This window comes from Ochlerotatus camptorhynchus, unplaced genomic scaffold (genome assembly GCF_037179485.1).
Source record: "Ochlerotatus camptorhynchus isolate MF236.1 unplaced genomic scaffold, CSIRO-AGI_Acam_v1.1 ptg000423l, whole genome shotgun sequence".
Classification (NCBI taxonomy): domain Eukaryota; kingdom Metazoa; phylum Arthropoda; class Insecta; order Diptera; family Culicidae; genus Ochlerotatus; species Ochlerotatus camptorhynchus.
This window is the reverse complement of record NW_027040909.1, coordinates 2513239-2520655: the sequence shown is the minus strand read 5'-3', so window position 1 is coordinate 2520655 and position 7417 is coordinate 2513239. Positions and strand designations below refer to the sequence as shown.

Here is a 7417-nt window from a genome sequence, read left to right as displayed (position 1 = left end):
ACTGGAGTGCGAAATTTGACTTATACCAAACACAACACGTCACAGGCAATCAATTGTCGAATTGTGTATACATCGGCTCGTCAAACAGTGGCGTTTCCCGTAATCTATATTTATTCTCTTGCTTCTCTTTCCTTTATTCACCGGTAAATGGGTAACGGATTGAGAACCAAACGGTTATCAGTAGGTAGCCCAGAACGATGCTTGCTTATCAACAGCGGTGAAGTTCGGTTAGTGATTTTGATGATCAGCTCAGTAAACGGGACTGTTGGTAAAGAACTTGGGGAGTAATAAATTTATTTGACTAACAGGTTTGTATCTATTGGAAGATAAGATTGAACACTGTTTTGGAACGAATTTCGGTGGGTTGTAAATTATACAATAAATGATATGCGTTGAAATGTCTAAGTCTAATGCCATTCGTAAATAGTTAAACTTTATTAGAACCCAATAGTCAACCCAAGCTCCGGAAATTGTTCATGATTCTAACTGGTACAAGTACTCCAAGCACTAACAGCTCCAATTCTTTGAAATAGGAAACAACACACTTCTGAAAACAACATGCAATCATTCATTCAAAAAAGATAGAACTCGAATACTTGATATTAGCCTCATTATTCAGTTATTTCAGCTTGAATTTATCTCTGTTCAAACACCACCCAAGAAGCAAACAAAAAAACGCACTTTCAATTTGACTGTCCTGAATGCGCTAATGAATCGTTTCTGCAAAAACTCAAAGTGCTCGAGTATGTTGTTAAATGACTAACTGTGTTTGCCGTTTAATCTGTTTCACTTTTTTTTCGCGTAGGTGTGCCAAACCGACAAACGCCGCTCCAAAGAGCAGTGCTGAAGTTGAGAAGGTCAACCCAACTTCTTAAGAAGCCGCCGATTCGTTCTAGCACTGTTCAACCCTGCCCCAATCGACAACTGCCAACCACTCGAAAGGCCGCAGCCCAGCCATCAGCCACAGCGCACATTCCGAAAGCTATTTTTCATGCATTCTTAGAGGGCGCATTCTGTGGTTTCATGTACTTCCCTGTGTATCTACTTTACCTACCGGTGATGGTGGTTCTCGTTTTTCGATCGTTTTCGATTTGTATTATGAACGAGGTGGGTTGTAACTAACGAAACGACCTCACGCCATGGGACATGCGGATTTATTTTATTAGCGTATTTTAATTTATTTGTGACTACAGAAAAAAAAACTACACTCTACCTATATAATAGCACCACACGTCGAGGGCTCCGTGTTCTTGTGGTGGTGCTGGTGAACTTCGACAACGAAATTGCCATAATTGAAGGGAATTAATAAATTGGAAAAGTATTGGCCGCCGCAGGGTGCATTCGGAGCATTGAAGTACGAAGTTCACGACCGGAGCAGTTGTGTGCGGTGAGCTGTTTTTTTTGTTGATGTTGTTGTGAAGGATATGACGGGCGAAGTTAAGCTGTTGCATGCAAGTTCTACCAGTCCAGTGATCGTTGATAGCGCGGTTAAACCTATAATTTGGACGGAAGGTACTGCGATGAAGTGGAACGGATTAAATTGATCCGATCATAGGTCAACCGGTTTAGACACACACACATTGCTATTGTTGAATGAATGAAACGTGTGATTACCTGATAAAGAGACATTGTGGGTAATGACTAATATTTTGTGAGGCTGTGTGTGGATAGTTATGTCGACTGAATGGTTTGCATTCACAAACTCATATGTTAAGTAAAATTAATTTAGCTAAAAGGATAAGGAAATGTTTTGAATTGCTTAAAATTACTGTTTGGCAATATTGGCCTTTTGTTTAGTACTGTGATGCTTCCTCCCGGTTGAGACTATTCAAATCGGTGTACAACTCAATTGAACTGCAAAAAGATTTTCCTGACAGTTGATCCATGTCCATCTTGTTCTATTCTTTTCAATTAGTTTGATTACTGACTGCCAGATCGGGGTTGAATTGAATCAACTCACTTAAACCGTAAATTCGAAAACATGTTCAATGGGAGTCATGATCACATTGGCCGCATACCGACTTGTTTAAGGTGCCTCCAGGGAAGTGACTAGCTTCTGACTCTGACAAAATTATTAATGTGACACCTCAAATAACACGAAAGCCCAAAAACAAACTAACCATAGTCAAATCGAGCACCCATGATCAATCACATTGCAGAGTGGTCCAGAATCAGAATTTAGCAGGAATAGCAGTACTAGAGCATTTTATGTAATATTTGGATGTTTGGAGTTCGCGTGAAGTTTTTGTGCTTGAAAAATTGCGTCTTTTGGTAAGCATTGTAAGCATTGGAATGATTAAAAATCAAGCTTTTTTAATATTAGAAAATAAAGATATTTGATATTAAGCAAAGTTGTAGATAAGTTAATTTGAAGAAACATTGTGAAAAAACATTTTTTCTATCTCCTTAACATTCTAATATTAGAATTTTCAAAATAGAATTAGGGTGTACCCTAGAGTGCATTTGTGCGTTTTTGAGTCGGCGCGCCGTCGTGATGATTTTTAATACGCCGCCGATAAAAAAAATGATAAGCCGGCAATCGAAGTAGGTGTTCTGAACTTTTGAAAGACATGTTTCATGCCAACCACTGCACAGAATTATACAAAAGAGACCAAATTAATTATATTTTTTACTATTTACTAGATTTTATGAAACGGTCAACTGGTTCCAGAGATACGGGCAGAACATGTTCTGGGTAGTATGTACCCAGAGACTATAATAAATCACATAATAATTCAAACACTAGATTAATGGAAGTCATAATGAGTATCCAAAACTACATTTTTTATATCCAGACATGTTATAGTAATTCCATATATTGAACTTGGCGTTCGATGGCTGTTAATTAAACCTACCGTCTTCGGTTTGCTGATAACGTTACATGCCTGATAAAGCTTTTTGATGATTATAATTACTGTAAGAACCACCAGTTCCAATAGTGTTCCAACAAGTTGCAATGAGTTTTTGGCAACAATTTAAAAATTGTGTTATCTGTAACAAGTCGCATATACAGTTATAGAATATTCTGGTTTTAATTGAAGTTTAAAATGTGTCATTTTGACATTCACCATAGTAAAGGATCTCCCACACTGGCGCAATTTATTCGCGGCGGCAGCAAAATTCGCGAAGGTACTCACACCCGAGCGGCAGTTTCGCCGCTGTGTCACCATCGTGTGCAATGGATTAATTTTCGAAAAAAGAGGCGCTTTTATTGCTAAGTTTGCAAGCAGAGGAAACTTCCTGGACTACAACATAATCATTTTAACAACATAACCATTGATCTTGTTGTCTCATGAGATTTGAGTTGTCGGATTTTGGTCACATTCTGGGCCGGCACATGACCAGGTGTAGCCAATGTGATAGATTTTGGCTCATGTCAGCTCTTGGCCACATCCAGAATGGTACCCTCAACACAGGACTTTGCTAACGTTAACTGGGGCCCAGGGCCAAACATAAGTCGAGACCCATCGAGTGCACCAAAGTCGATTTTTACAGTAATTAACCCTGTCCAACAATTCAACAAAGACCAACATGGTCCTCCGAAGGTTTGAAGGAAGGACATTCCTATCATATCCCACTACAATGCCGTTAATTACTCCCAATTCCTTAGAAAAAGCTTGGTAATGAAAAAGCTCCGAAGGCCAATTCTCGCTGTTATTACGGCAATCAGCACGTCATCCCGACTAGTTTTGCTCTAATTTCCTCTAATACAATGGCTGTAGAACCCTCTTCTACTGCACACAGGTAATGTTCAGTACATTCGTCGAAGGGGATTACTAAAAGGTTGCATAATCTCGAAAGAATGCCAGAAATGCTTCACATAAAAGTCGTACAGCCCTTGAACATGCACGCTTGCCTTGTTGAGGTTTTCCTTCCAAGATGTACTCCAACGTTTTGGTGGTCGCTGAATATTGTAAAACGAGTACCAAACAAATATTGGTAGAATTTTTCGACGGCCCAAACCACGGCTAACGCTTCCCGCTGCGTTTGTTGGTACGCTTTCGCCGGTTTTGTTAGCCTTTTTGAAGCGAAACTTAATATTCTCGGTGCCTTTTCACTGTTTCGCTGAATGAGAACTGCTCCTAGACCCACTGGGGAGGCATTCACGTTCAACTCTGTCTCATCCTGGACTTATACGGTAACCTTCTCACGAACGAGTGTGAGGTGATTGAGAGGTGGAAGCAGTACTATGACGAGCATCTCAACGGTGATGCAGCAGAAAACGAAGGTGGCACGACAACAGACCTTGGAGGCGGAAATCGGTCCTTGAGGAGGAGATCGGTTGGCTGAAGAACAACAAAACAACTGGTGTAGATCAACTACCAAGTGAGCTATTAAAATACGGTGGTGAAGCACTGGCTAGAGCACTGCACTGGGTAATTGCCAAGATTTGGGAGGATGAGGTATTACCGGAGGAGTGGATGGAAGGTGTTGTATGCCCAATCTACAAAAAGGGCGACAAGTTGGATTGCTGCAGCTACCGCGCGATCACACTGCTGAGCGCCGCCTACAAGGTACTCTCCCAAATTGTATGCCACCGCCTGTCACCATTTGCAAGAGAGTTCGTGGGGCAATACCAAATGGGATTCATGGGTGCCCGCGCTACCACGGAACAAATTTTCGCGATTCGGCAGGTTCTGCAGAAATGCCCCGAATACAACGTGCCCACATATCATTTGTTCATCGATTTCAAATCCACATACGACACAATCGATCGACGTGAGCTATGGCAAATTATGCACGAGTACGGATTTCCGGATAAACTGACGCGATTGGTCAAGGCGACGATAGATCGAGTGATGTGCACAACCTGATATCACCCTTCCCCTTTGGCACCACAATCAAGGGAGATATGTACTCCGGGGCTTCCATAACTGGTTCTATCACATCGCTGTTCAACATCTGTAAGATTTTTAATCCACCTTCCTTTCCATTGCCACAGAGATCCGCAAGTATGCAATTTTCTTTTTCGGTATACGGCTATCGACTTTAATATTCGGGAACTTTGGGAATAGTTCATGAGATTCCTCGATGACAACAAAATTCGGCGTAACTTTTCGGTTTGGATTTACTCACCGAAATCCATGCCTCACACATCGTCAGAACGCGCAATGGTTCTTGGCTTGCATAAGCAAGAAACTTGCTGTGAAAATCCGCCGATATTAGTTATGGGAAAATCACCCACGGCGCAGCTAATTATTGTTCAACTTACCCGTGCAGCAGCTGAATCCTAAAATGACCTTTCACTAACTGACAGGAAATGTGTAAGAAAAGTCATGACCTACCTAGTTATTATCCATCTAATATCTTCCCTCTCCTTTGGTATTAAAGTTATAAAAAATATTTTTAAACAATAATTAATGATAATGAATTACTGAATCTTGATCCATCGCTGTATGTTACCTCAATCCCAGGTCTCGCAGCATAGCCTTCACCCGGTGCTTGATGATCGGAATGCCATCCGCCGAGTGCAACTCGCGTCCTGTAATGATTAACAGTTCTTTGAACTGCTGCGTCCGGTGGGTCAGTTTTCTGGCGTGCTCTGTTAGGAAAATCTCTAAACACTGCAGCGCTTCCTCCGAAATGTAGATCCAACACGTCCACATTGTTCAGCGTCAGCTTGTGCGCCTCCATGATGGCATTCGAGGCCTTACTGCTGTACATATCGATTTTGGCTCGATAAAGCCGGGCAACCTGGACATAGTACTCGGCCATGTCCCGCTGAATGGCATTACGTGCCTTCTCGTGGCATTCGTTTTTCAGTTCCTGGCGGTCCTGGGACATATTGCAGCATTCTTCGGCCGTTTTCAGGTGAAAATTGATGTTGGATGACGGTACCTGTTCGACCGTTGGAAGCGGCGACGTTGAGGACGAAGGAAGTGGTTTCTGTTTTTCGGCTTCTCCTCGCTTCATAAGGGCTTCCCGTTCGCGGGCGATTTGGTTTCTCAGTTCTTCCGGAAAGGATGGTTATAGTGTCGCTGAATTTGTGGGCATGTAGGATTTCTGCCAGGACTTTCTCGTCAATGATAGGATAAATTTCGACTAGCTTTTGACGAGTCATATGCGAGGCCAGATCGTGCGGAGCGTTGATTTCGCTTCGGTACGCCGTTAGGGCGTACTCCATTTCCATAATGTCGTTCAGGTTGGTGGAATCCTCGATGGTCATTTTGAATAAAACGGGATACTTTTCCTTCGCTTCCATTTGCTGTGCCAATCGAGCATCTTTTTTTCATAAAATCTTGTTTTCCCCCTGCAGCTGTACATGAAATCCAAGAACGACAAATACAACTGTTCTGCCATTTCGGTGCCATGAAAACCTTTGTTCGTTCATTGGTTAGTTCGTCTAAGGAGATGGCACCCGAGCTATGCTTATCCTTGAAAGTGGCGTGTAGTTGGCTTATGAGATTAATTCCCAACGTCACTTCCAGCACTTAGGGATCGTTTTGCAAATCTTCCTCTTTGTCTTTTCTTTTCGTTGTGTGGTGATTTCGAGCTGACGGTAGACCGATCGATTTCGTAACCCCCTCCACCACCATCACTACCGGAGGGATCACCGGAAGGCGATACCATTGTTTCACTGCAATCACATTCAAACGCGAGAAGGCCGCCAACCGCACCGGCTTCCAAATTATCCGCTGTCTCGAATTCGTATGTCTTTTGCTCTTCTAGCAACAGATTTGCTGTCCAATCACCGTGCCCATTGCAGTTCTCGAACAAATCCCACAGATACTGGACCGAAATCTGGGGATAGAGGATGCAAATTTCCGAGAAGCTAGTGTTTTCATTTTTGCATCCTCGTCTGTGCCTGACCAGAGCAATCCGTTTCTTTTCCGATTTCTTCTTTTTGCTGGGCTTGACTGGCGTCACACCTGTGAAAATCCGTCCTCACTCGTGTTCTTAGTCGTTCGCGTTCAAATTTCCAATTTTCCTTGCAAGTGGGTGATTTGCCCTTTATTACCTATCGGTCTCCAAGATTCCAGGTTCATCTCCAGGCAGGATCGCCAGAAATGTGAAAATCTGCCGATATTAGATATGGGAAAATCACCCACGGCGCAGCTAATTATTGTTCAACTTACCCGTGCAGCAGCTGAATCCTAAAATGACCTTTCACCAACTGACAGGAAATGTTTAAAAAAAAATTCATGACCTACCTAGTTATTATCCATCTAATACTTGCGATTACATTAAATCCTTTTCTTAAAAAGGATCAAATTGTAAATGACAAGTTCATTCCATACCATACCACAGCTGTGACAGTATTGATAGCTGCCCCAGAATCTATTAAGGATTCCACTGGGTGTTGGTCAATCTTGCATGTAATAATCGTTTATCGCACTTATCTAAGGAGGAAACAAAATTGAAATAGCAAATCTATTTTAATTTCGCATTCATTTATTCTTGTGCTCTCACATTAACC

General features: G+C 42.2%; 1 pseudogene; it reads right to left on the bottom strand.

Annotated features, from left to right (window-relative positions):
- Positions 1-5399: 5399 nt before the first annotated feature.
- LOC135711148 (uncharacterized) lies at positions 5400-6986 on the bottom strand (annotated as a pseudogene).
- Positions 6987-7417: the final 431 nt, after the last annotated feature.